Source organism: Macaca mulatta, chromosome 5, assembly GCF_049350105.2.
Source record: "Macaca mulatta isolate MMU2019108-1 chromosome 5, T2T-MMU8v2.0, whole genome shotgun sequence".
NCBI classification, from domain to species: Eukaryota; Metazoa; Chordata; class Mammalia; order Primates; family Cercopithecidae; genus Macaca; species Macaca mulatta.
Window position 1 is genome coordinate 71562152 of NC_133410.1, and position 27873 is coordinate 71590024.

General features: G+C 35.7%; 1 protein-coding gene across 8 annotated transcripts in view; it reads right to left on the minus strand.

The window, feature by feature from the left end:
• Nucleotides 1-27873, minus strand: part of ADGRL3 (adhesion G protein-coupled receptor L3) — an 854829-nt gene that overhangs the window by 97787 nt on the left and 729169 nt on the right.

The window sequence follows — 27873 nt, forward strand, 5'->3', positions numbered from 1 at the left end:
TTCAGAATTGCTATACTAAAGTGGCATATAGCAGACAATAGAGCTAAGAAACAAGAAAAAGTTCGTGAACTGTACTGAAACATCATGTTTTGGTTCTATTAAAATAGTAGGGGAAGCTCTGTGTCTGCCATGTTCCTTGGTTGTCAATTACTTCATTTCTGTCCTTGTTTTAAGATTCAGAACTCTTATTTCCACCTTGAGATATTTTGTCCCTACCCTAAAAAAACTTCTATGAAACTTTAGAATTTATAGAGGCCCAACAAATAAGTATATCAAGATGTTGAGAAAAGTTGAGAAATTGTCTATGACTGTCAATTCTTTTCCTTCAAGGTTTTTTGAAGAGCCCTAAATACCTAACTTCTATCAGTAGCAGAATGGATAAATGATTGGGTAAAAGGTTAATTTGTACAATGATATTTTAAAGAGTAGTAGAAAATCAGTGTACTATATTTAAAGTCACAAACATGGATAATACACAAAAATCTAATATTTTTTTAAAAAAAGCAAGCATCAAAAGGATCTACACACTATGACAGCATTTTTGTAAAATTTTAAAAGATGAAAATCAGGCCGGGCATAGTGGCTCATGCCTGTAATCCCAGCACTTTGGGAGGCCAAGGCGGGTGGATCATGGATCATGAGGTCAGGAGATCAAGACCATCCTGGCTAACATGGTGAAACCCCATCTCTACTAAAAATACAAAAAACTGACCAAGCGTGGTGGCGGGCGCCTGTAGTCCCAGCTACTCGGGAGGCTGTGGCAGGAGAATAGGGTTAACCCAGGAGGCAGAGCTTGCAGTGAGCCAAGATCGTGCCACTGCACTCCAGCCTGGGTGACAGAGCAAGACTCTGTCAAAAAACAAACAAACAAAAAAAGATGAAAAATCAACGGCATTGACTTTTATGAATATACGTAAAATTGGTAAAAGTATAAACATTACATGGAAAAATTCTGACAACAAAGAGTTGTCTTTCTAAGTGATGCCTTTTTGAGCTATATAGATCATACACACTGACTTTTGTTTTAGGATGCAAGTCGTCACATTTAGTTGGCTTCCACACTAAGCCCAATTTTGACCTATATAAATGTTCAGGTTTTTCAAATACTGCATGTTCTCATGTATAATCAGGAGCTAAACACTGAGTATTCATGGACATAAAGATGGCCACAATAGAAACTTGGAGCTACCAGAGGTGGGAGGTAGGGAGGGGGGCAATGGTAGAAAACCTATTGGGCACTATGTTCACTCAATACCTGGGTAATGGGATCATTCGTACCCCAAACTTTAGCATCACAGAATACACTTATGTAACAAGCCTGCCCATGTACCCGATGAATCTAAAATAAATGTTGAAAAAAATGGATTTTAAATGAGGACATTTGAAAAACATATATCCAGATTTTCTTCTTCTTTTTTTTAACTTCATCCTTTCAAAAATTTTTCTGGATGTGGAAATTCTTAGAAGTGAGCCACCATGCTGTAATCTGAATCACAGCATTCCTCATACTGCCAGATATGACTTCACAGTTGTTATTTGATAAAGACCTCCACTAGAATACTGTCAATGAAATAGTTTCGAAATATTCCTGCATACCTCTTGATATATTTCTCAGAAGGAGCTCAGGTCATGAAAGAAAACCACCTGAAATTTTGCTTTAACTGCTTTGTTCTCTGGGGGATACTACCAAAGCAGTGCTGGGTCTGCGGTAGCTTAAATTACTTTTAGTGTTTGAGAATGGAGAGTGGTTAGTGCTACCTGGTTCCCTGAATAGACAGCTATTTGCTCTCTTCTTTGATTCAAAGGAAAGATGCTGTGATTTGAAAATCAAGTACCAACGTTTAGCACAGCAGTCTTTCATAATGGAAAAATGGCAGGCATAACACCCTCTCAAATGTATCCAAAAGACCTAAAACACCCTTTTGAAAAAAAAAAGAAAAAAAGAAAAAAAGAAGAAGAACAAGAACAAGCAAAAATGATAAGAAACCAAAGAACTCCCACTTTTATCTGGGTAGATACATTATTAGAAATTTATTTATTTTACTCAGTGCCTTAGTAGGCTCTTCAAAAACCCCATGCAGAGTTACTAAGAGAAGAATATCAGATCTTGAAATGTCAGTAGCAAAAATTTGTAGCACTCAAATATAGAACAAACAAGTCTAGTAAATAAGTCACTTTTAGTTATGACTATTTAGCCAGGAAAACATCAACCCCAACCACCTATATGTCCATGATACTGGGAGGGCAGCACTCATCAAAGACAACTCAATACTTGAATTTTACCAGTAACATGAACAGGAAAGAACAATGGTGTATTAGTCCATTCTCACGCTGCTGATAAAGACATACACAAGGCTGGGTTTATAAAGAAAAGAAGTTTAACAGACTCACAGTTCCACTTGCAGGCCTCACAATCATGGCAGAAGGTGAAGGGGGAGCAAGACACGTCTTACAAGGCAGCAGGCAAGAGGAAGTTTGTGCAGGGGAACTCCCATTTATAAAACCATCAGATCTCATCAGACTTAATCACTACCATGAGAAGAGTATGGGGGAACCACCCTCATTCAATTATCTCCACCTGGCCCCACCCTTGACACATGGGGATTATTGCAATTTAAGGTGGTATTTGGGTTGGGACACAGTCAAACCATATCAAGTGGACACTGAATGTAAATAACAGATGTAAATATGAAAAGCCTTGTTTATAATTAATAGTCTGCCATAATAGAACTTCTAGGAAGGAGGTCCATGCATGGAAAAAAGCAAACTCCTTTCAAGAGGACAACCCCTTGAATTAAACTCCTAGGTATAGTTGTACCAATGTGATAATGGCACAAGGATTCCTTTCTGAGATTACATGTTTGTGAACGCTACATAACTCAATCACCTATAAGACAAACTATATACCATTATGTGCCTTGAGAGCAGGCATTATATCAATTTTATTAATATTACATCCTAGCACCTAGTACTGTGCTTAACATTAAAACAATCTATAAAAATATTTGGTTTTGAATGATTATATTCCCACTTCTATTAGGCTAAATGCCTTAGAGCTGAACCCTCTCATATCAGTACAGCTTTAGCACCCATTTAATCTCCACTTGGATATTTAATAAGATATCAAATATTATATGTCCAAAACAGCTCCTGATCTTATCCTATTCTGCTCTCCTGGCTTCAATCTGCTCTTCCTTCTGTTTTCCTTATTTTAGCAAATAGCAACTTCATTCTTGAAAATGTTTTGGTCAAAAACTCAGGAATTATATTGACTCCTTTATTTCCTTCACACACTACATTTAATCCAACAGGAAATCTTATAGGTCTTACCCACTAAGCCTGCCAGGTTCTTATCTCAACTGCACCAACTTGATTGGAGCCATCTGATTTCTTATGAAGAGCCTCTTAATTGATTCTTAACTGATCTCCCTACTTTGACCCTAATCCCACTTCTCTTTATATTTAGCAGAGCAGAGAGATTCTTTTTATATATAAGTCATACAACATCGCTCCTCTAATCAAAGCCTCCAATGGCTCCCACTCAATGAAAATAAAACTGAGTCTTTACAAAAGACTTACATAGCCCTAATAACTGCACCCCTGTGACATCATTTCCTATTCTTCCCTTCCTTCAGTTCATTCCACTTCCATTGGCCTGCTCTGTTCTTTGAATGGGTGACAGATATTCCAGTCCCATGGCCTTTGCATCTGATGCTCCTTTGGCCTGGAATACTCTTCCAAAAGATATCTGCATGGCTTACTTGCCACCCTCCTTTTACTATTTATTCAAATGTCACCTTCCCACAGAGGGTTTTTTCTGAGTCTTCCTATCTAAAATTACAGACCCGTTTTCCGTATTCTGACTCTCTCTATTGCTTTTCTTGTATTATTTTCACCTTACTCCTTATCACTTATGTAAACTATATATTTTAATAATTTTTTCTACTTATTTTCTGTGCCCTTCCCAACCAGAAAGAAAGCTCAAAGAGAGTAAGTTGTTTCATCTCTTCTGATTACCACTCCTCCAGGTCCTGGAGAAATAGGTGGTATACAGTAGCTGCACAATTAACGCATTGATTGAATAAATGACCTCTCTTTAATCATCCCTCTCTTCTACAATGGATTTTTATTCAAACTACAAGTTGTATCATGCTGCCCACTAAACAGTCCTTGGGACTCTTCCTCTTAAATCATCAGCTCTAAAATGTTGAGTAAAAGATAAAGAAAATTAGAGCTAGAAAATAAGAAGGTTGTTACATCATAATACCTTAAGGTATCCTATAATGTGAAGGTGTCAAACAATTACAAAAATGAAGACAAAAGTACAGATGTAAATAAGAGGTATCTTGAGTAATTCTTGGAGTCTAAAGCCTTGAATTTAATCTTGTCACTTCAATTTAGTCATTATTACTTTTAACAAAGTACTTAATCTGTTCGAGTATCAGAAGTCTTATCCACATAGCAGTAAAATAACTGAGGCTTCAGGATACTGTGATAAGTAATTCACATAATATATGAAAGTAAGAAAGCGAGTATTTCTTTCCTTTTTTAAATCTGAATGTATTCTGAATTTTTTCATGTTCAATAGCAATTTTCATTTAAATAATAAAAAGCCTATATAAATGATATAGGGAGGATCAGAAAAATAATAACAATAATAAATGTTAATGTTATTTTAACTAAGAACACCAAAAAATATTCCAATCAAGTATGAGTTATCTAATTTCACTTTATAACATTTCCAGCTTAGTTATTATTAATATTTGTAGTAGTTATAAATGAAGACTATAAAAATGCCTATAGCAGTCAGGCGTGGTGGCTTATTCCTATAATCCCAGACTTTGGGAGGCCGAGGCAGGCGGATTGCTTTGAGTCCAGGAAATCAGGACTAGCCTGGGCAACATGCTGAAATTCCGTCTCTACAAAAAATACCAAAATTAGATGGATAGGGTGGAGGGTGCCTGTAGTCACAGCTACTCAGGAAGCTGAGGTGAGAGGATGGCTTGTGCCCAAGAGTTGGAGGTTTCAGTGAGCCAAGACCACACCACTGCACTCCAGCCTGGGTGACAGACCCAGATCCTGTCTGGGAGAAAATAAAACAAAAAACGTCAAAGCAGATGAAGACAGCAGATTTTAACTTTTGAATCTGAATTACATCTTGATTACTGTACAATTGCACTTATGACTTGTAAATGATAAAACAAGAAAAACACTAATTCATCTGTATACTTTTCCTTAGGTTAGAACAAAAAGACAAATAAAGTAGCAAACAAAGAATGACACTAAAAAATTTTGTCAGGGTCTGTACCACAGACCAGTGTAATTTTTGCAAGGAACTCTTGGAAAACTCATTAAAAAATAACAATAAACAAAAATATCAAAGACTTCAAGGAAATTAGCTTCTTAAGGGAAGATAAGGAGATGTGAAAGAAAAATCAGAGGAGAATGACAGAATTATTCCTCAGAAGATAGTTTCAGAAAATTCAATGAATCTATCATCTCTAGAAAGAAATTTTTATATAAAAAATAATTGTTTTTCAGGCTTTCTGTGAAGTTTCTATTCATATTCAAAAGGCCAAATATTTTGTAAAACTTACATGAAGCTTCTGATTTTCCTTTTATTTTTGTCTTACCTAATCTGCTTTGTCTTTGTCACTGAGCGCTCACATACCTCGAAAGGGGAGTGATGGGAAGAAAGGATGGCTTACATAATTATTGTCACTTGTGAGAGTGACTCTGTCCGTGTAAACCCCTCCAATATACCATGAGGTACATTTAATGATACTAAGACCAAATTTCTGGAACAGGGAAATGTGACTTTTGCCTTATGATTTAAAAAAAAATAATAATCTTAGTACACGAAGACTTTATGTGAAACTGTTGATATTTCTAACTTTATTGTCAAAAAAGCAAGTCAGCAAATAAGATAGACAGATCTTAAAATAGTTTTCATTTTTAACTATGTAAGTGTTTCCAGATGGGATACAAACTATACAAATTAATTGTGAACGCTTCTCGATAGTTTTTTTTTCCTTCTTTTTTGAAAAAAATAATTTTAGAGAGCTGCATTTTTCAGACTGTTTGAACAATCACCCTGTAATAATTATCAACTGCTTGCCAATAATTATCAAGAACCTATTTTACTTTTTGCATAATAATGCATTATTTTAATGTTGAGCTGGATTTGGTAAAGCAGAATAATATGAGTTTAAAATTGCCTCTTCAACATATCGTGTTCTGAAATATTTGTAATATAGCTGAGTTTCTTTTTTTAATGAAAATGTATGAGTGTTCACCTTACCACTAACATATCCATGAGCATAAAACATTGATTTGAATCGTAAATTAAACTGAAGCCAGCAGGATTCCAAAAAGCCTATTTTCAGATAAATGTGGCATGAACTCTGTGAAAAAAATTCCTGGCATTGATCTAACTGTTAAGAACCAGGTCATCAGACACAGAGGTCACCTCACAAGCTCTTGGGAAAGTGAAGGGATTAATGGTCTGAAGAAATTAGGATTTCCTTTGCAGAACATACCATAGTTGGGTAACCCAGTAAGAAGGACAATATGATTATATGTCTTACTTCTTTTTAGGTCAATTAACTGAAACAACCTACCAACAACATTCAAGTTTGTATCAAATTGAAAACCAGTCTAAGTATTTTCATGCTTTAATTGGTAAAAGAGAAACACTAGCAAGTGTGTGCTCTTAAGAGCATACAACATTCATATACAATTATCCTTTGGATTCAATGGAACTTCTTTAGCAAAATTTCTGGCTTCAGAAGCATACTTACTATGATGAGCACACTGTAAGTTATTGGTGATCTTCTTGCTTTGAATTAAAAAAAAAGCCAAACAAACAAACAAACAAAAAAACTACATTTGGTGTACCAGATTTGCAACTACCATAACAAATGAAAGAAAACAGCTGAAATTGTTAAAGGAAATGGAATGATCAATCAATAGAAAGAAAATAATTTAAGAGTGTCTGGGATGGGGATGAAGGTAGGAAATGAAGCTAGGCAGATGGAAAAATTTTATCCTTAGCATTTCTGAGTTAAATAAAGTGGCTAATAATGATAGCAGTAATAACTAACACATAATTTTCAAAATGTCTGATTCTATTAGAAGAGCTTATTTATTTTCTTAAGGTACTCATTTTCATTCTATAAAACACTGTGATGTGATACTATTATTATCTCCAACTTACAGATGAAGAAACTGAAGCAAAGAGTATACAGAATTTATCCACAATCATTCTACTAGTATGTGGTAGAGACAGAATTAATGATAGGGCAACCAACTGCCCAGGTTTGCTCAGTACTGTCTTGGTTTTAGCAGTAAATTTTTGTTTTCTGGGAAAGCCTTCTCCAAGACATAAAAAGCCTCAGATTTCAGAGAAGGATGCAGAACATTGAAAGAAATCTACAAAATCCACAGGACCACCTAGAAATTGGAGGCTGAATGCCACAGTATTTTTAGTGTTGAATGGATGAAGCATCAATTACTCATTTTTCTTAATGGCGCCTTCAAGTTTTCTCCTGACTACTGAAGTTGGTAATGAAGATTTGTGATCCCAATACCAGTTCATCCATTGTTGCATTACTCTAGATGATGTGATTGAATATTTAACCCACATGCATTGTGATCCTGAGCTCCTCTTTGATTTTGCCTGTGAATTAACTGTAGTGATTTGTGTCAAGATTGTGCTACTTTAATCCCTATATTGTGAATATCATGACCACATTTTCCTACAGTTCAGTGATGAAAATGAGTATGACTATAATACCAAAGCTAGCATGACAATACTGACAAAAAAAATCTAAACAATTGTGTTACTTTAAAAATAACATAGAAGGATGCATGGATCTAGAATAGGGAGAAAATCAAAACAGAGTAGTGTACAATAAACAGAAATAAATTTGATACTAGACAGAAGGTGATGTGAATACACCAGTAGAGCCTAGATCTCAGAAGACTAGGATGAGACAGGCAAGTTTTTGTAAGTCAATCAAAACCATTTTTTATCTCCTCCCAACGCCCCCCCCCCAAAAAAAAATCAATGCTCTTTTGAAAATGGAATAAGAATAAACATGCATTATCATTTTGTTCTCTTGATTGCTCAACACACCTGAGTACAGTTTTTTTTCTGATTCAAACGTTGCAACTAAAAACGTTCCTGAGGGTAAACAAAAGAGGAAATTTTGAGGACCAATATATTGACCCCTTAGAGTGTAGAGCTGATTTTGTCAGATCTTTTTAATGATCATGGTGCTACAAAATATCAAATGATATGTTGAATCATGCTAGCAAAACCATGCTCCCTCTAGCTCTTGGAATTTTTAATTCTAAAATGGAGTTTCAAATCATCTCCTGGAATTCTGTGAAGATTTTAATGAAATTTCAGATGACATAAAAGATGTTGCATCTTGTCCAAATTTAAAGTAGACTCTACTCATTTATCTGCATATTTGACAGACTGTGCAAATGTAAATGTTGGAAAATTCCATTCAGCCCATAAATGTCTTATAAGAGAAAATGAACAGTTCTTACCTATTAAATGTCCTGTACATCTTTATACAATATTAATAAAAAGGTATGTGGTTTGCTTAGCTATGATATTGTGGTTTTATAATGAAATTTTTTGGTCACTTTTCAGTTTCCTCAAAATGTGCAGAGCACTTAATGAACTTTTTGACTTTCTGGAAATGGAAGAAAATATGTACTTTGAGACATATGCCGACAAGATGCCCATCACTGTGGCTGGCCATAAAAATATGTTAAAATATTGGCCTTCTGTAAAATTATATTTTCAAAGCATGGAACAAAAAGAATGTCTCTCTTTGATTTTTAAATACATGACAGATGAGAACAAAGAAAAAGATTACCATGACACAGAAATGTAAATGATGTTTCTCTAAAACTGTTTAATGATCTCTAAAGAAGATGTAAGAAACCTAGAAAAAGATGAACTGACTCTACTTGAGTTGTTTGAAGTTCTGTGTAGTTTAGGACAAAAAGCCATAGAGGGAAAAAAGGACTCATTTTTAGGATTTAAGACTGTTTTCAAAAAATGTCACTGGAAAAGGGCAGTCAAGTTAAACAAGAATTTCTCACTTATTTACTAAAGCTGTAACTTGTTTAGAATCTGCTCTGGTTTGAATATGGCCCCCAAAGTTCTTAAGTTGGAAACTTAATCCTCAATGCAACTGTGTTCAGAGGTAGGAATTTTAAGACGTGATTAGTTTATGAGGGCTCTGCCCTAATGAATGGATTAATATTGTTATAATGGGAGTGGGCGAGTTCGGCCTTCTCTTTCTCTCTTGCCCTCTTTAGCATCCCTGTTCTCTTGCCCTCTGCCTTCTGCCAGATTCTGGTGGCATGCTCTTGGACTTCATAGCCTCCAGAACTTTAAGAAATAAATCTCTATTCTTTATAAATTAACCAGTGTGTGGTATTCTGTGATAGCAACACAAAATAGACTAAAACAGCATCCAATCTCTATTTCATAAGGTAAAAAACTATGTGCTTTACAACTATTAATCCTGATAGTGTTTTAATTTATGTTGACATCCAACATACTTCTAAGTGTTTAAAACTGATGGACATTTTGGACATAGAGAACATATATGATGAATTCATAGATGCAAACGACCTGATTGAAAGGCAGCTGGTCTACCAAAACAAGCATGTAGATACAAAGTGGATGGGCATTTTGCAGAGCTGGGAACTAATTCCTACAAGTCTGAAAAGCTATTTAGTAAAGCTATGCAGTAAAATCGAAGGTATTCCATGCTCAAACCTTTTTTTTGAGAGGATATTTGGTTTGATGTTATCACATTGGACTGACACAAGAAATAAACGTAATATGGGCTTAATGAGGGCAGAACAGAACTATGACTCAAAGTAAATTTTAGTTTTGACTGTATTCATTTTTACCTCTATTAAAAAGAAAAGAAAGGAAAGGCAAATATAAACATGCCATAGTTATTTTATTAAATAAAGGTAATATATATTTAATTACTACATTGTATCTACCTTTTAAAAAATTCTTATATTTACTTAAAAATGCACAATAATACAGCCTCAAAATTTAAATATCCAGTGAAGACTTAAAAAACATTAAAATAAATGTCTGAATCAGAAGACAGAAACGTTAAAAAAATTAATACATTGTTTCATACTATTGGCCCTACTATGAACTAGCATTAAAGTACTATTACTTTTCATTGTTAAATAGTAATAACACACACGTGAATAATTATTTATGGTGTACTAAGCATATTTTTGGTCTTGCAGTGCTATCTCCCGTTGGCTCTCTAAAAACTTGGTCACCCTAACTGGTAGCTAAATATTCCATGTTTTCAGCAACATCATTAACAGTGGGAAGGTCCACAAATGCTTGCTATATTTCCTTCCATGACCAAACATAGGTGGCCCTAGATTTACAGTAGTTTGACTGATGATTTTTTGACTTTACAACAGGTGTATGAGCACATAACCCCGTCACAGATTGAGGAACATCTGTATACTAAGCCCCTAGAACAGGAAAGAGCAAGGTTTACATGGGTAAAAATGTCTTAACTATCCTTTGAATATAATGATTAAACCCAGATATCTTGTTAAAACAGAGTTTTCTGGGCTCATTTCTAGCTCTAAATTTTCTTATTCTCTGATAAAATGGATAACTTCTGTTTGTCTTCATTCACACACACACACACACACACACACACACACACACACACACACCCCTTTTGAAAGTACTTCTTAAAGGGGTTGGGTGATGTGGAGTGGAGTAGAGCGGCTGAAGAGTAAGGAAAAGTAATTCTAGAAATACTAGACATGAGTTAACCTGATATGTATACTTTTTTCACTTTATCATTCTCACAGAGTTATTACCTTTAGCTTGTATGAAAAGAGAAATTTACCACAGTGAGAAAGAAAATTTTGAATTATAGATGAACAGAATTAGAATTAAAGGAGAAGGTAATTTTTTATATCTAGATTATAAAAACCATGTAATAGACATTGATAAGGCAAGAAACATTCAATAAAATTTTGGTAGATTAATTCTAAGAATATTTATTGGGTACCTATTATGTGCCAGGTACTGAACAAAACAGAATGTAAGTATAAATATAAATATGTACATGTGCACATACACACAGCCATGTCATTTTTATTTCATTTTCGTTTGGTTTTCTTAGCTACAGCAATTTCAGGAAAAAAAAAAGAATATTTATTAGGCTCTGTTTTTTACATTCTGATGAATAAATGCATTGCATTTTAAGCAGAATGCGGGTCTTCCAGATATTCTAGAGACAATTATCCCACAGGCTTAGTGACAATAATGTGAGATAATACAAAATTCAAAAAATAATTAACATCTTAAAAGTTTCATGAATTGGATTTTTAAATTAGCAAGTAACTATAGGAGATTTTTAAATATTATTTACATTGCAATATACACAGAGTAAACTCGCAATCCCTTGAATTGTACATATCAAGATAGGCAAAATGGTTTAGTTTAGCCATATTTTTATTCAAATGCTTTTTTTTTTTTTTTTCCTTTTTGTGAGATGGAGTCTCGCTCTGTCGCCCAGGCTGGAGTGCAGTGGCGCCATCTTGGCTCACTGCAAGCTCCGCCTCCGGGTTCACGCCATTCTCCTGCCTCAGCCTCCCGAGTAGCTAGGACTACAGGTGCCCGCCACCTCGCCCGGCTATTTTTTTTTTGTATTTTTAGTAGAGATGGGGTTTCACCGTGTTAGCCAGGATGGTCTCGATCTCCTGATCTCATGATCCACCTGCCTCGGCCTCCCAAAGTGCTGGGATTATAGGCGTGAGCCACCGCGCCCGGCCTCAAATGCTTTTAAAATCTTGTTTATACAATTTGTCATTATTGTCTATCTTATAAAGCTATATAAATAACTATTCTGGAAAACCTAGCCTAATTCTAGTAGTTTTCTAACTTTATCACTTTATTTACTAGAAATAGCCAAATGAAATAGGTCAGAAAAAGGCCAGGTACAGTGGCTCACGCCCATAATCCTAGCCCTTTGGGAGGCCAAGACGGGCGGATTGCTTGAGCCCAGGAATTCAAGACCAGCCTGGGCAACATGGCAAATCCCCATCTCAACAAAAAATACAAAAATTAGCTGGGCATGGTGGTGGGTGCTTGTAGTCCCAGCTACTTGGGAGGCTGAGGTGGGAGGGTCACCCAAGCCTGGGTCAAGGCTGTGGTGAACCATGATCATGCCACTGTACTCCAGCCTGAGTGAGTGAGATCCCGTCCAAAAATCTAATAAGCCAGAAGAAAAGAAAAATGATTACAGAAATGTTGCCATGTTAAAGTAAAATTTTGTGATCTGGAACAAATACAGTTAATAAACACCTCAACTAGTTCTTACCAGGGAGAGTACACACAATTGAAAATATTTTTAGGATATTAGGATGGAAAGGTTTGTAGGTATCTTCTGCTTCGTTGATTGATTATGCTTAAGCATGAATAAATTGGATGATTAGAACCATTATATTTAAATTATTTTTAAATAATAATTCCTTCAGTTAAACAATGCTAAAATCATTTCACTAATGAAGAAGAAACCGAATCAATAAAAAAGATTATTTATTTTTAGTACTGATTTATGATTGTACTTAAAACTAAATTGAGTGATACTGATATTGTGGGAATTCCCAATGTTCATACAACCAACATTTGAAAGAGTTGGGAAGTTATATGTAGTTATATCTTGCCACAAAGCTATTATTAGATAATTTCATTATGAAAAAAAAAAAAGAGAGTCTGTCACTTCTAAACCCAAGGCAAAGCACTGGCCTAAACATTTCTCTTTCAGGAAAAGTTTACCTGATTAAATGTACATAAAATCATTTTTTTATTAGAATCTCAATCATGTGTTTGTGCCTTGAGAGTTAACTACATCCAGGATGAAAAGCTTTAAAGGCTTTGAGAATAGTTAAACAGTGAATTAAAAATCATATTTCCAGAAAACTTTATAATTCTCAATATGATTCTTATAGATTTTGTTATTCAATTCCTAAAATAATTGACAGACTGTTAGAAAAAATTGTGTTAGTCATATTTGATCAATTAATAATGGGAACAGGAAGTTCAGATGATTTGCCTAAGAACAAAATGGAATTACTTAAAACACTGGAATCAGAAACCTAGGCCTCCTGATTTTTTAATTCTTATTTCTACTTTCCTGAATTATAAACTTGGAAAATAAAGAATTGTGATGACAATATCTTTTGTGATGCTATGGATTAAAATGAGGTAATCTATGTAGACATTAAAGGAATGATGTTCATCCTTATTAGGAAAGGTCTTGAGACACTCTGAGAGTTGAAGTCTTCATCCAGTGTCCACATTTAGGATCCCTTATGTACTCGATTACTTTTTTTTCTTACAAAACGTTTCTCACTAGAATTGCAGATGGACCTCTAGTTGCTATTTTTAGCCAATCTTATTTGCTGAAGATGAAATAGAATCTAAATATTTCAAGTGTGAGGATCCAAGCTGTGCATGGGAGGATCACGGGATTCTTTCTGCTTAAAAGTTATATTGTCCACGATTCATAATAGCAAATACATGGAATCAACCTAGATGCCCATTAATGGTGGACCGGAAAAATAAAAATGTGGTACATATACGCTATAAAATACTATGCAGCCATAAAAAGAATAAAATCACGTCCTTTGCAGCAACATGGATGGAATTGGAGGCCATTATTCTAAGAGACTTAATGCAGGAAGAGAAAACGAAACAATGCATGCTCTCTCTTATAAGTGGGAGATAAATACTGCGTACACATAAACACAAAAAAGAGAACAATGGACATGAGGGCCTTCTTGAGGGTAGGATGGGAGAGGGGTGAGGATTGAATAACTACCTATCAGGTACTCTGTTGATAATCTGGGAGACAAAATTATCCGTACACTAAGACCCTGTGACATGCAATTTATCCATGTAACAAACCTGCACATGCACCCCCTGAACCTAAAATAAAAGTTGGAAAGAAAAAAAAATTGTCATAGTAAAAGAAAAAAAAAAATTCTGCTATAATCCAGAAAAAAATTCAAACGAAGCATGTTATTAAATAATATAAAATGTATTGAAAAAATATATATAGCAAAACAAACAAACAAACAAACAAAAAATACAGCCTTATATCATGCTATCATAATTGTGTCTCTCGCTTTGCTTAAATTAACTGTCCTAGGAAGTGATGTCACTTCCTCTAGGGTGTCTTCCCTGACTCTTCAAGGTCCAGGTAAAGCTCATTCCCATGTGTTTCCACAGAATCCTCTATAGTTGTGAGAACTACAACACATTTCTCACAAGATGCTGATTTTGTTGATCAGTTGTCTGTATTACTAAATAAACTGTAAGCTTTGCTCGTTACCAAGATGGTACTCAACTATTTGGGGAACAATAAAGGATGGATTGAGCACATTATAAATTTAAAAAATTAAGATTAATAGAACAAAGTTTCCAAATACGTTCCCACAGATTTCTCTTAATTACAAAAAGTTCAATGTTTCTGTACAATGTCACTTTTTAACTAAGTGATCCAATTCAGTAATACAAATGACTAAATTGATAGTAACTGGACCTCTTGATGCAACGGAAAGGATACAGCATTTACTACATGGTGTTCTTGACAAAAATGTTTTACCCAAATCTAATCATGAGGGAAAAAAATAAGAAAGGTTGTGACTGTGGAACATTCTATAGGTCAACTGACCTGGACTTTATAAAATGTCATTCTTATGAAAGAGAAAAACAGGCAGAAAGACATAAAAGAAGATTAGCAACAAGGCAAATGAAGGCAATGTATGATCTTTGGTTGGGTCCTACTTGAAAAAACAATGACTCTATTGGGACAACTGGGAAAAAATTTTTTGTGGATTATATAGTAGATGATAGTATTGTATCAATGTTAAATACCTTGTTTGTGTTAACAATAATGTTCTTAAAATATAATTGCTTGAAATTTTAGGAGTTAGGTAATATAATATCAGTAATTTACATTCTATTTTTCTATTTTTATTTCTTTTTTTTTATTATTATTATTTTTTGAGATGGAGGCTTGTTCTGTTACCCAGGCTGGAGTGCAGTGGTGCAATCTTGGCTCACTGCAAATTCTGCCTCCCAGGTTCAAGCAATTCACCTGCCTCAGCCTCCTGAGTAGCTGAGACTATAAGCCCATACCACCATAGGCCCATACCATCATGCCTGTCTAATTTTTTGTATTTTAATGGAGACGGGGTTTCACTGTGTTGCCCAGGCTGCACAATTTACTTTCAAAAAGTCAAATAATAACAGCAAAATATACACACATGCACAACATATACAGAAAGCCAACTGTGTCAAATAGATATGAATTCAGAAAAAAGGGGTATATGAATATTTATTGTATCATTCTTTCACCTTTTCTATAAAAGTTCTGTAAAGGAGTGGAGAAAAAAAAATAAAATGATTTCAATGGGTTTTCTTCAAGTCCATAATGCTCTCTTTCTACAAATAATTTTAGACGTATCTTTTTCTTTCATTAATTTAAGAAGATATACAACAAGTTGGTGTCAATTCCCCTCCTCAAATAGAAACACTATCTTTCTCATTATCTCTAGGTAGATTCTCTTTCTTCTTTTTTTCCTCCCTGCCCTTCACAGAGATAAGTAATGGGGAAAATACATAGACCCTTTAATCTTCTTCCTCCAATGATTTTTCCTATTCAGAACAATTTCATCAGAAATGAAGTAAAAGAGGTTTTAGATAATTGGTGGTCCACTCTAGATGGGAGAAAGTGGTATGGAAGGCAGCGTTCTCCTTTTCCTGTTTTGTAACAGGAAATGAACAAAAGAGAATTAGAGTTAAGGTTGATGTCCCAGGAGCTATGATGGTAGGAAGAAAATTCTCCCATTATACTCATTCATATTTTGAAATGCCCTTTTTCTGCCGATTGTATGCAAGTGAAATATAGTTCTAAATACTCTCTACAACCTGGGGAATTAAAACATCAGTGTTTGCAAGTGTCTGGCACAGAAGGAGCGAAAGCGAGTGGACGAGGAAGGTGGCAGCTATCTTTTTTTAAGTAAAAAGGATTTGTTGTTTCTTGGTAGCCTGGGCAAAAATGTAACCAACTCTTATAAATGGTTAATATCTAGTTCTAGACAATTATAAATGGTTAAGAACTAGCTCTAGATACATAGGAAGCCTGAGTAAACATGCTGACTGATCTCAAAATTTAGAGGGGTTAGACGTACAGACCTATATTGCAAAATACAGATTTATTTTAATGTAAAAACTAGGCTGGGTGTGGTGGCTTATGCCTGTAATCCCAGCACTTTGGGAGGCCGAGGTGGGCAGATCATGAGGTCAAGAGTCGAAACCATCCTGGCCAAAATGGTGAAACTCCATCTCTACTAAAAATACAAAAATTAGCTGGGCGTGATGGCACACTCCTGTAGTCCCAGCTACTCGGGAGGCTGAGGCAGGAGAATCGCTTGAACCCAGGAGGCGGAGCTTGCAGTGAGCCGAGATTGCGCCATTGCACTCCAGTCTGGGTGACAGAGCCAGACTCCGTCTCAAAAACAAACAAACAAACAAACAAACAAACAAACAAAAAAACTAATCCATACTTTTAGGAAGTATGTACATCATTGCATCATTTAGGATCTGCACATGGGCATGGCTGAAGTTTCCTTTTTAGTCAATATAAAACTGGTAAATGTAAAACATTCTATATATTAAATATTTATAAAACAGGCCATGCTGCTCCTCTGCTCAAAACTCTCCTGTGGCTTTCCAGAGTGCTCAGAGTAAAACCCAAACCTAGAGTCCTTCCTATGTCGTACAAAGTCTTCTGTTCTAGACCCTGCAGCCTGTTCTGCTAACATACTCTCTCTCATACTTTTTCCACTCCAACCATACTGTTCTCCCTGCAGCTCCTCAAACATATCAAAATCATCCTGGTTCAGGGACTTGTTTTTGTTCCTTCTGCCTGGAAGAGTCTTTCTTTCCCCAGGTGATCTTCAAGGCCTACTCTCTCACTTCCTTCAGGACTCTGCTCCTAATACTGAACTTGGACACAAGAGGAGGAAGTAAACAATAAAACAGCATACTAGCAAATAAATAATTTCAAATTTGAATAAGTGTATGAAGGAGATATATGATGACAAGTGTGTTCAGTGAGAAAGCTAACCTTTTAGAACCAAGAATTTTTTTCTTGGTTCTAAAAGGTTAGCTTTTGGATAAAGTTAATATTCAAGATAATATAATAAAATCTTACGTTTTTGAAACCAGTTTCTTTTCAAGAAATTTTCTGTATTTGGAGGTACTCAACATACAAATTATATAGTTTTTCCTTAAATAAATACATTACTTAAGGTACTATTTATACTAAAGTATTATACTAAAGTATTAGCTATGATTTTTAATATCCACCTCCACCTAAATCCCACCATACTATAGACAGCAAAATACAAAATGAGTGTAAGAACTAGGAATAGGATTGTGAAACTTTTAGCATCATAAATTCAATATTTTGTTTTCTAATAATAAAATTAATTTCTTACATTTTTAAAGTAACTTTCTTTTTGGACGTTAAAAAGTAAAAATATTCTTTTTGAAAAACAAGTACTTTCATGTTCAACTGTAGAGCCTTACAATGTTAAATTACCTAGTGTTTTCTTCTAGCCTAGAAAAAGTTTAGCCATAAAATATTCAACACACAGAATCCATGGTATGGAATTAAAATGTTCCAACCTGTGACTGTTTTCAATCAATTCTACATTTAGAAAGAAATACAATGGCTTCAAACAACAAATCAAGTTCTATACTTGGAATGAGGTGAAGTTGGGATGGGGTGATAATAGTAAGCTTTAAAAAAATACAATCATCAAACTAAAGAAAGTGAAGCATTTTAAAGATAATAAAAATCAATGACAAGTTGAATTGACAGGAGAGAGTAGGCAGACTTTTTGTATTATCTCCAAAGAATTATAATTTGACTAGAGAAAAGAGCTAGTAGTATAAATTATAAGACCATTTTCTGAGGCATTTTTACAGTGCTCTACAAAACCACAGTAGAAATGTTAATATAATTACTTTGAAACTTATGCTCCTGTAAATTAAAGTATTCCCTCCACAAAGGGGGTTACAAAAGAGAATTACTACTAAGAGATGAAGAGACATTTGGATTTAGTTTTTTAACATTCTTCTACAACAGAGAAATCTGCAATTCCCAATAATGGAAAGTTTTAAAATATCATAAATACTATATCTCAGTTAAGTATACAATTACATTACCTAAATTTTGTAATGGTTACTTTTGTGTCTAAAGGAGAAGACAATCAAATGTTTCCTTAGACAGTAGAAGCAGGGGGAATTCAGTAGTTAACCAGCTGCGTTGCCACCTTGAGGTTTATGGTAGCAATTCAGAAAAGTTACAAGTAGATGAGACAGGCTCTTCTCACCTTTGGATGTTAGCATAATTGGGAATTCAGAGATAACACTGATATAATTTGGCTCTGTGTTCCCACCCAAATCTCATCTTGAATTGGAAGCCCCATGTGGGGAGGGAGTGACCAGGTGGGAAGTGATTGGATCCTGGGGGTGGTTCCCCTACACTGTTTTGTGATAGTGACAAGTTCTCATGAGATGTGATAGTTTAAAAGTGGCAGTTTTTCCTGCTTTCTCTCTCTCTCTTGCCACTTTGTGAAGAAACTGCCTGCTTTCCCTTCACCTTCTGCCATGATTATAAGTTTCCTGAGGCCTCCCCAGGCATGTGAAACTGTGAGTCAATTAAATCTCTTTCCTTCATAAATTACCCAGTCTCAGTTATTCTTTATAGCAGTGTGAAAATGAACTAACACAATTCCTCATAGCAGTTGGTTTTGTGTTTTCTAATGAAAGAAAGAAAGAAAGAAACAAAAAACCCTTACAACATCAGCATTAATAAACTTACAATCAATTAGAAACAAGAATGAAGACAAAGCAAAACAAGACACTTTTTGGATATTTAAGAGGTCTTATACCATATAACATGGTTTTTCTTTCAATGAATTCTGTCCACTTAGTCAAAAAAGATTATTTTATATACCATACAAGGCACTGAGGTTGCAAACAAGAAGAAAAGACATTCCCTAATAGGAGGAAGTCACAGTCTAGAGAAGACAAATACGTTTCAAGAGATGATTATAATATAAAATGATGAGAGGTACACAAAGTATTTTAGAAATACGTGAAAAGAAAGTTAACTTTTACTGAATACTCATTATGTGACAAGCACAGCTCCAAATCTTTAAATTTGCACAACTGCAGCAATTTCTGAACACACAGATTAGAAATTAGTAACATTTGTGAAACATTAAAAACAATATTTTTTTTATAGAAAGCAAGAGGCAGAGTCTGTTTAATTGGCAAAAAGCATGTATGAAGGAAAGAAAATGAAATAAAAAGATGCTATAGGATAATTTTACATTTGACTAACTAAAAGCTTCACCATTTTTCAAATTGTAATTAGGTATATTTTTCATAAATGTAAATATTTCAGAAATAATCAAAACAAAGCTTTAACTAGTTTTCCTTGTATCAACAGTAGTGTCCTTGCACACACACAAAAAATTTAGTTTTTCCTAAGGTCTTTGTCAATTCCAAATTGTAAACTACTATATAAATGTAACCTCCAACCTGGGCAACAAGAGTAAAACTCTGTCATAAATAAAAATAAATAAATAAATAAAATAAATAAAAAACCAAAAGAGAAAAAAAATGCACCATTAAATTAATAAGTAATCCTCTTTTATATAGAGAGATTACTTATAATTTGGCTATGCTTATTTATGGACTTTGAGATGGCCAGGCGTAATTACTCTTTTATATAAAAGTTCTCACATAGCCAACTCTAATAATTGAGAGGTATAAAATGACAAGCATTCCTTTACGCCAACAACAGACAAGCAGACAGCCAAATCATGAATGGACTCGCATTCAAAATCACTACACAGAGAATAAAATACCTAAGAAAATAGCTTACAAGGGATGTGAAGGATGTTTTCAAGGAGAACTACAAATCACTGCTCAAGGAAATAAGAGAGGACGTAAACAAATGGAAAAACATCCCATCTTCATGGATAGGACAAATCAATATTGTGAAAATGATCATAGTGCCCAAAGTAATCTATAGATTCAATGATATTCCCATCAAACTACCATTGACTTTCTTCACAGAATTAGAAAAAAACTACTTTCATATGGAACCAAAGAAGACCCCGTATAGCCAAGACAATCCTAAGCAAAAAGAACGAAGCTGGAGGCATCATGCTACCTGACTTGAAACTATACTAAAAGACTATAGTAACCAAAAAAGCATGGTACTGGTACCAAAACAGACATATAGACCAATGGAACAAAACAGAGACCTCAGAAATACCACCACACATCTACAACCTTCTGACCTTTGACAAACCTGACAAAAACAAGCAATGGGGAAAGGATCTCCTATTCAATAAATGGTGCTGGGAAAACTGACTAGGCATATGCAGAAAACTGAGACTGGATCCCTTCCTTACACCTTATACAAAAATTAACTCAAGATGGATTAAAGACTTAAACATAAAACCCAAAACCATAAAAACCCCAGAAAAAAACCTAGGCAATACCATTTGGGACACAAGCATGGGCAAAGACTTCATGATGAAAACACCAAAAGCAATTGCAACAAAAGCCACAGTTGACAAATGGGATTTAATTAAACCAAAGAGCTTCTGCACAGCAAAAGAAACAATCATCAGCATGAACAGGTGACCTACAGATTAGGAGAAAAAATTTGCAATCTACCCAACTGACAAGAGTCTAATGTGCAGAATTTACATGGAACTTAAACAAATTTACAAGAATAAAAAACAAACAACCCCATCCAAAAGTGGGTAAAGAATATGAACAGACGTTTCTCCCAAGAAGACATTTACGCAGCCAACAAACATAGGAAAAAAAGTTCAACATCACTGATCATTAGAGAAATACAAATTAAAACCACAACGAGATACCATCTCATGCCAGTCAGAATGGCAATTATTAAAAAGTCAAGAAACAACAGAGATGCTGGCAAGGCTGTGGAGCAACAGGAACACTTTTACACTATTGGTGGGAATGTAAATTAGTTCAACCATTGTGGAAGGCAGTAAGGTAATTCCTCAAGGATCTGGAGCCAGAAATACTATTTGACCCAGCAATCCCATTACTGGGTATATAGGCAAAGGAATATAAATCATTCTACTATACATGCACATGCATGTTTACTGAAGCACTATTTATAATAGCAAAGTCATGGAACCAAACCAATTGCCCACCAATGATAGACTGGATAAAGAATATGTGGTACATATACACCATGAAATACTATGCAGTCATAAAAACGAATGAGGTCATGTCCTTTGCAGGGATATGGATGAAGCTGGAGTACATCATCCTCAGCAAACTAACACAGAAACAGACAACCCAACACTGCATGTTCTCACTCATAAGTAGGAGTTGAATAATGAGAACACGTGGACACGGGGAGGGGAACAACACACACCAGACCCTGTTGCAGGATGGGGGGCCAGGGGAGGGAACTTAGATGACAGGTCAATAGGTACAGCAAACTACCATGGCACAAATATACCTATGTAACAAATCTGCACATTCTGCACATGTATCTTGGAACTTAAAGTAAAATAAATAATAATAATAATTGAGAGGTGTTTCTTTATTGAAATGACTTCCCCCCAGCAGAAATTCATCACTAATTAGTTTAAATTAGTTTTTGTATTTAACTGTCATGTACTTAAAGAAAAATCATTTCAAAGTATATTTTATCTTTGATATGGGATAGCTACAATGAATGAAACTACATGTATCTTAATTAATTTAGTAAGCATTCATTATTATGTAGTTTAATCTGTTTAAGTTATTTTGTTCTAAAGTTTGAAGAACATATCTGAGGTACAAGTAATCAGCAACTCTAATTTAAAGTATATTTACAGTGTTTTTACTAATGTCTAGTTTGAAAGCTAAGGACTAGATCACTGAAAAATAGTTACCCAGTATTGTCTTATTCAGACCTCTGGTGCTAAACTAAAAGTTTTGAACAAATAATCAAAATAAGAAAAATTTAAAATTTTAGAAAGAAAACAAAAACAATAAAAAACACTTACCCTAACCCACTATCCCCTACTCTGTAGGAAAAAACAAAATAATGTTTGTGAAAAGGTAGAAAAGTTTCAGTCCTCGTATTTAATTTTCTAAGCAACGTTCAGCTGGAATTATGCCATTTACTTTTCTTGTCTGCCTGAGGGGAACCTAGCTGAAATCTCTCTGAGCACCCTAGTCAACAATCAGCCTTGACACAACCTTCCCTTGATAAACTATAAATTCTCTGAGGCCAGGGACCTGGTTTGCCTTACTCCTTCTATATTTTGTGGAGATGGGGTAATCTAAAATGTTAAATAGGGTGAACAAGGAAAGCCTCATTGAGAAGGTAATATTTGAGCAAAAACTTGAAGGAGATGAGGAATCTTGGCAAGTGCTATCTTTGCGGGGGTGGGGTGGGGAGTGTTGAGAAGAGAAAGACACTTAGGTCTAACTAGGACACATCTGATGTGTTTGTGGAAAGGCAAGGAGTGGCTTTCCACTGTAACCAGTGGCTACAGCAGGGGAGCAAGGTGAACAGTGGTAGGAGAGGATGTCAAGAGATGCTAATGGGGGCCAAGATTTGAGATTTTTCTCTTACTCAGATAAGGAGTCATTAGAGATTGAATCAAAGGTATGAAGTGCCTGATTTGCATTTTAAAGGGTTTTGGGAATAAATTTGAGGAGTGACATGATCTAACTCACATTTTAAAAGTATCCCTCTGGCAACTATGTTGAAAATTAAATTAAGAGAAACGAAGAAGGAAACAGCAGTTGAGGCGCTATAGCAAACAAGTAGAGGAGAGATGATAGAGGTTTGAACCTAGGTGGTAGAGATGATGTTGAGAAGAGGTCAGATTCTGGATCTGGCAGGAATGTTGATGGGATTGACTGTGCAGTATGAAGGAAAATAAACAAATCAAAAGTGATGCCTGCTTTAGGACCAGAGCATCTGAAGGAACAGAGTAGTCTTTTACTAAAATGGAGAAGACTTAGATGAGAGAATATCATAAGTATATAGCTCTAGGATTGTGACACTTTTAGATAAGTGTAAGTAGTTACATCAAGCCACTGGTGAAATCCGAGTCTGGAATTTAAAAATGGAGATAGAAATATGTGAGAGTCATGAGATGAGGTATAGAGCCATACGACTGCATGACATCTCCGAGGGAGAAGAGCAGGTATTTAGGATTATGCTCAGGACCAGAATGGCAATGAGAGGTCATGCAGATGAGGAGAAAACAGCAAAATATGCTAAAAAGGACAAGTTGCTGAGAAAGGAAAGAAACTAGGGAGTGGTGTACCCACGGCACAGTGAAGAAGGTGTTGCAAGAATGAGGCCAACTCAAATTCTCCACACATTAACTCATGAAATACATCTGATCTTCGTAACAGGACACTTCTTTGATAAGCCCTTTCTGAGGACTCCTGGCTCACACAGATGATTTTCCCCTATGTCTCTAAATCACAGGGTAGGCCTTGGTTATAATTCTTATCAAAACTATGACTCTAGCTGCAGTTTCTCTTCTGTGCCCTTCTTCCCTATCACCACTTCTCTAAAAATACGAGTTTCCTGAGGGCCTGAAGTTTGCACTGGAGTCCTTGGAATCCAGTAATACATCTGACAACTAGGAAGGAGGAAGTTACATTTATTCAGAGCCTACTGTGTATTAGGCAACGTGTCAGTATCTTCATGATGTTTATCTTAACTTACGTGATCAAAAATGTGAATAAAAGAATAAAGAAAGTGTTGACCGAACAGCAGAAATAACACATAGGACAAATAAAAGCAATTCAGTGTATTGGGAGAGCTCTGGAGTGGAGAAAGATGCATCAGGATACCATAGCTTGATGCCAATAGCTATCAAGATTTTTGAGCTAACTCTTCCTGCACTCTTTCCAAATTCCTCAAACAAAGTTCTCCAATGATAATTTTGTTTCCTTTACAGGTTTTCTTGTAGAGTTAGAAACTGAAAACTAGAAGACATAAATATCTGTTCCAACTGGCTGCTGTACTTCTCACTGTGTATGAATAAATTAATGTTCTGTTTGAAACATTAGTCTTAGGTAAGTTTGGCTAGTGTGTTTCTTTTTGAAACTCTAGAGATGATCAGTCTCCTTGTCTTCTGTTTTTCATTGACGGCTAACATTTCAAAATCTTGTTGTGAGATCCAAATGGGGCTGACGCAGATAATCACAAGAGATTATGATATAAGAATTCCAGGACACACATGCTTTGCGATTGACTGCTAAAGGAAAATATTGATTTCCATTTATTTTATCTCTTGTTGACACACAATAGTGGTCACAGTCATGACTGTTATACAATGGATTGGGGAAAGGTTGTTAGGCAATGAACTGAGCATAAAATGATATTTTTTGTTGCTGCCTCAAATTTGATTCATTTTTCTGAGTCTGAGTTTATAACCTAACCTAAAATGTAGGCTTTCAGAGCCAGAGTAATACAATCCAGATTTAAATCTATCACTTGTGAATATATAGCCAGTCTTGCTAAGATGGATCAATTTGTGATGCTCTGACAAAATAGAGTTTGTAGTCCTTCGAACATCAAAATTTAAACTGTGCTGACACAGCTAAGATAATTTTACTTTTAAGCTGCTAATTGAGCATGAATTTGCTCTCCCTCTGGTATACCTGCACCAACTCTCTCTAAATTTGAATCAAATAAAATTTTGGACGAAATTGTTTTGTTCTGAGACAGGGTCTCACTCTGTTGCCCAAGCTATAGTGCCGTGGCACAATGACAGCTCACTGCAGCCTCAACCTCCTGGGCTCAAGCAATCCTCCCACCTCAACCTCCCAAGTAGCTGGGACTACAAGGGCATGCCATCACACCTGGCTAATTTTTGTGTTTTTTAAATAGAGATGAGGTTTCACTGTGTTGTCTGGGCTGGTCTTGAACTCCTGAGCTCAAGTGATCCGCCCGTCTCAGCCTCCCAAAGTGCTGAGATTACAGGCTGCAAGCCACCATGCCTGGCTTGGATGAAATTATTTGGATCAATAACATAAGGTAGCTAATAATTCTGCCATCATTTTTACTTTGTAAAATGTTAAGGACATTAATACTTTCCCTATTTTTACTGATAGCAGGGAGAAGACAATGTACATGTGTATAGCCCTTCTATCGACCTCTATAAACAAGGTAGTAAGCCATTTATATTTTGTATCCTAGTATATCTGAAATATAAATCCTCTTCATGACTACTACAACAGCCCTTGCCTATGCCCTAGACATCCCTTACTTTACCAGGACTTATTAAAATAACTGTCACACTACAACCAGTCTAATCATTTTGTTTGTTTGTTTGTTTGTTTGTGACACAGTCTTGCTTGGTCACTCAAACTGGAGTTGCAGTGGTGGATCTCAGCTCACTGCAACCTCTGCTTCCTGAGCTCAAGTGATCCTCCCACCACAGCCTCCTGAGTAGCTGGGACTACAGGCATGCACCACTATGCCCAGCTAATTTTTGTATTTTCAGTAGAGATGGATTGCCATGTTGGCCAGGCTGGTCTCAAACTCCTGACCTCAACTGATCCAGCAGCCTCAGACTCCCGAAGTACTGGGATTACATGCATGAGCCACTGCGCCCAGCCAGTCTAATCGTTTGACATCTATCATCCACAAAGAATTGGGAATAATCTGTCTAAAATTGCAACATAAACTGGTGCTATTATTGTTTTTTTAAATAGGAACAGTCATTTTTATGCTTTATTTAAAAAGCCTTAACCAGTCTAATTTAGTTTTCTATTTTATATACATATATTTACTATTATTATTATACTTCAAGTTCTAGGGTACATGTGCACAACGTGCAGGTTTGTTACCTATGTATACATGTGCCATGTTGGTGTGCTGCACCCATTAACTCGTCATTTACATTAGGTATATTTCCTAATGCTATCCCTCCCCCCTCCCCTCACCCCATGACAGGCCCTGGTGTGTGAGGTTCCCCACCCTGTGTCCAAGTGTTCTCATTGTTCAATTCCCACCGATGAGTGAGAACATGTGGTGTTTGGTTTTCTGTCCTTGCGATAATTTGCTCAGAATGATGGTTTCCAGCTTCCTCCATGTCCCTACAAAAGACATGAACTCATCCTTTTTTATGGCTGCATAGTATTCCATAGTGTATATGTGCCACATTTTCTTAATCCAGTCTATCACTGATGGACATTTGGGTTGGTTCCAAGTTTTTGCTATTGTGAATAGTGCCGCAATAAACATACGTGTGCATGTGTCTTTATAGCAGCATGATTTATAATCCTTTGGGTATATACCCAGTAACGGGATGGCTGGGTCAAATGGTATTTCTATTTTTAGATCCTTGAGGAATCACCACACTGTCTTCCACAATGGTTGAACTAGTTTATAGTCCCACCAACAGTGTAAAAAGTGTTCCTATTTCTCCACATCCTCTCCAAAACTGGTGCTATTATTGTTTAGAGATCTGGCAATCATTTTTTAGTTGCCCATGGAATCACAGCAAAGATCCATACCACAGTTATACCCTGAGACTCTGGAAAGAGAGCCCCCCCATCCCCACGCCTCCTCCTTTTGAAGGGGTTGGCTAAACCACTGACTGTGAGCCAGGAGTCGGCTCTTCTGACACTGCCATGTACAGGTGCACAACTCTGGGGATTCTGAGAATCCTAAGTTCAGATTGTGTGTCTTCGGTTATTATAAAGCTATATTTTGTTAAGTCAGGTTATATTTCATTTTTCCCAACTTTATGTATTACTTGTAAATATTTAGACATGTAGGATATTGAGACTTCTACTCCGAGACTACAGATGTTAAGCCCATCTAAATTTCCACATCGTCCTGATTCAAGTGCCAGAGATGGAAATAAATAAATTATGCCCTTCATGGCCACAGTCCTACTAAATTCTTCAGTCCGCCTCCAGTTTCTAACTACAATGAAAGATGGTCATATGAATGGGGTTATTCTTGTCATACCAACTAAAACAGAGGCAAAAGGCAGGGAAGAAAGCATTCAGGGCACAAAACATGGCTCCAAGAATGGAATTCACTGTAAGCCTGCATGCTGAAACTGCCTGTTGTAACCTGATACTAGTTTTACCCAATAGCTACTGAAACAACCTCCTTTGACTCCAAGACCCATTACCTGTCACTCACCAATCAGAGCTTGCCAGCTCTCCACACTTGACTAGTGCCAATGAACTTTCTGGGAAAACAATATGTAACACTTCTTCTTTTTATGAAATCTCCAACTTTCTTTTTGTTCTTCAGGCATAAGGAAGACCATCCAGTCTGTATGTATACCTGAACTGCAATTCTTGCTTCCCCAATCAAATCTTAAATTTAGATATTTTATTTTGACTTAAACACTAGCCTTGTTATACTTATCATGTATTAAATTCTAAACTCTTTTACCATGCTCTACACAGCATGGTATATAACATCTTTGTGTTTTCGCTCCTGCTGTTTTCTCTGATTGAAATGGTCTTCACAACTTTTCTGGCTAATCCATTAATCTCTTAATATACAGCTTTTAAATCTCTAAGAACTTCTCCAGACTTTTATTATACTTATTCAATTTTCCCACAGTACACTGTTCAAACTTCATTCTTATCACTACCTTATTAACTATATAGCTGTTTTTTTTTCTGTCTCATCTAAAGAGAAAACCTGT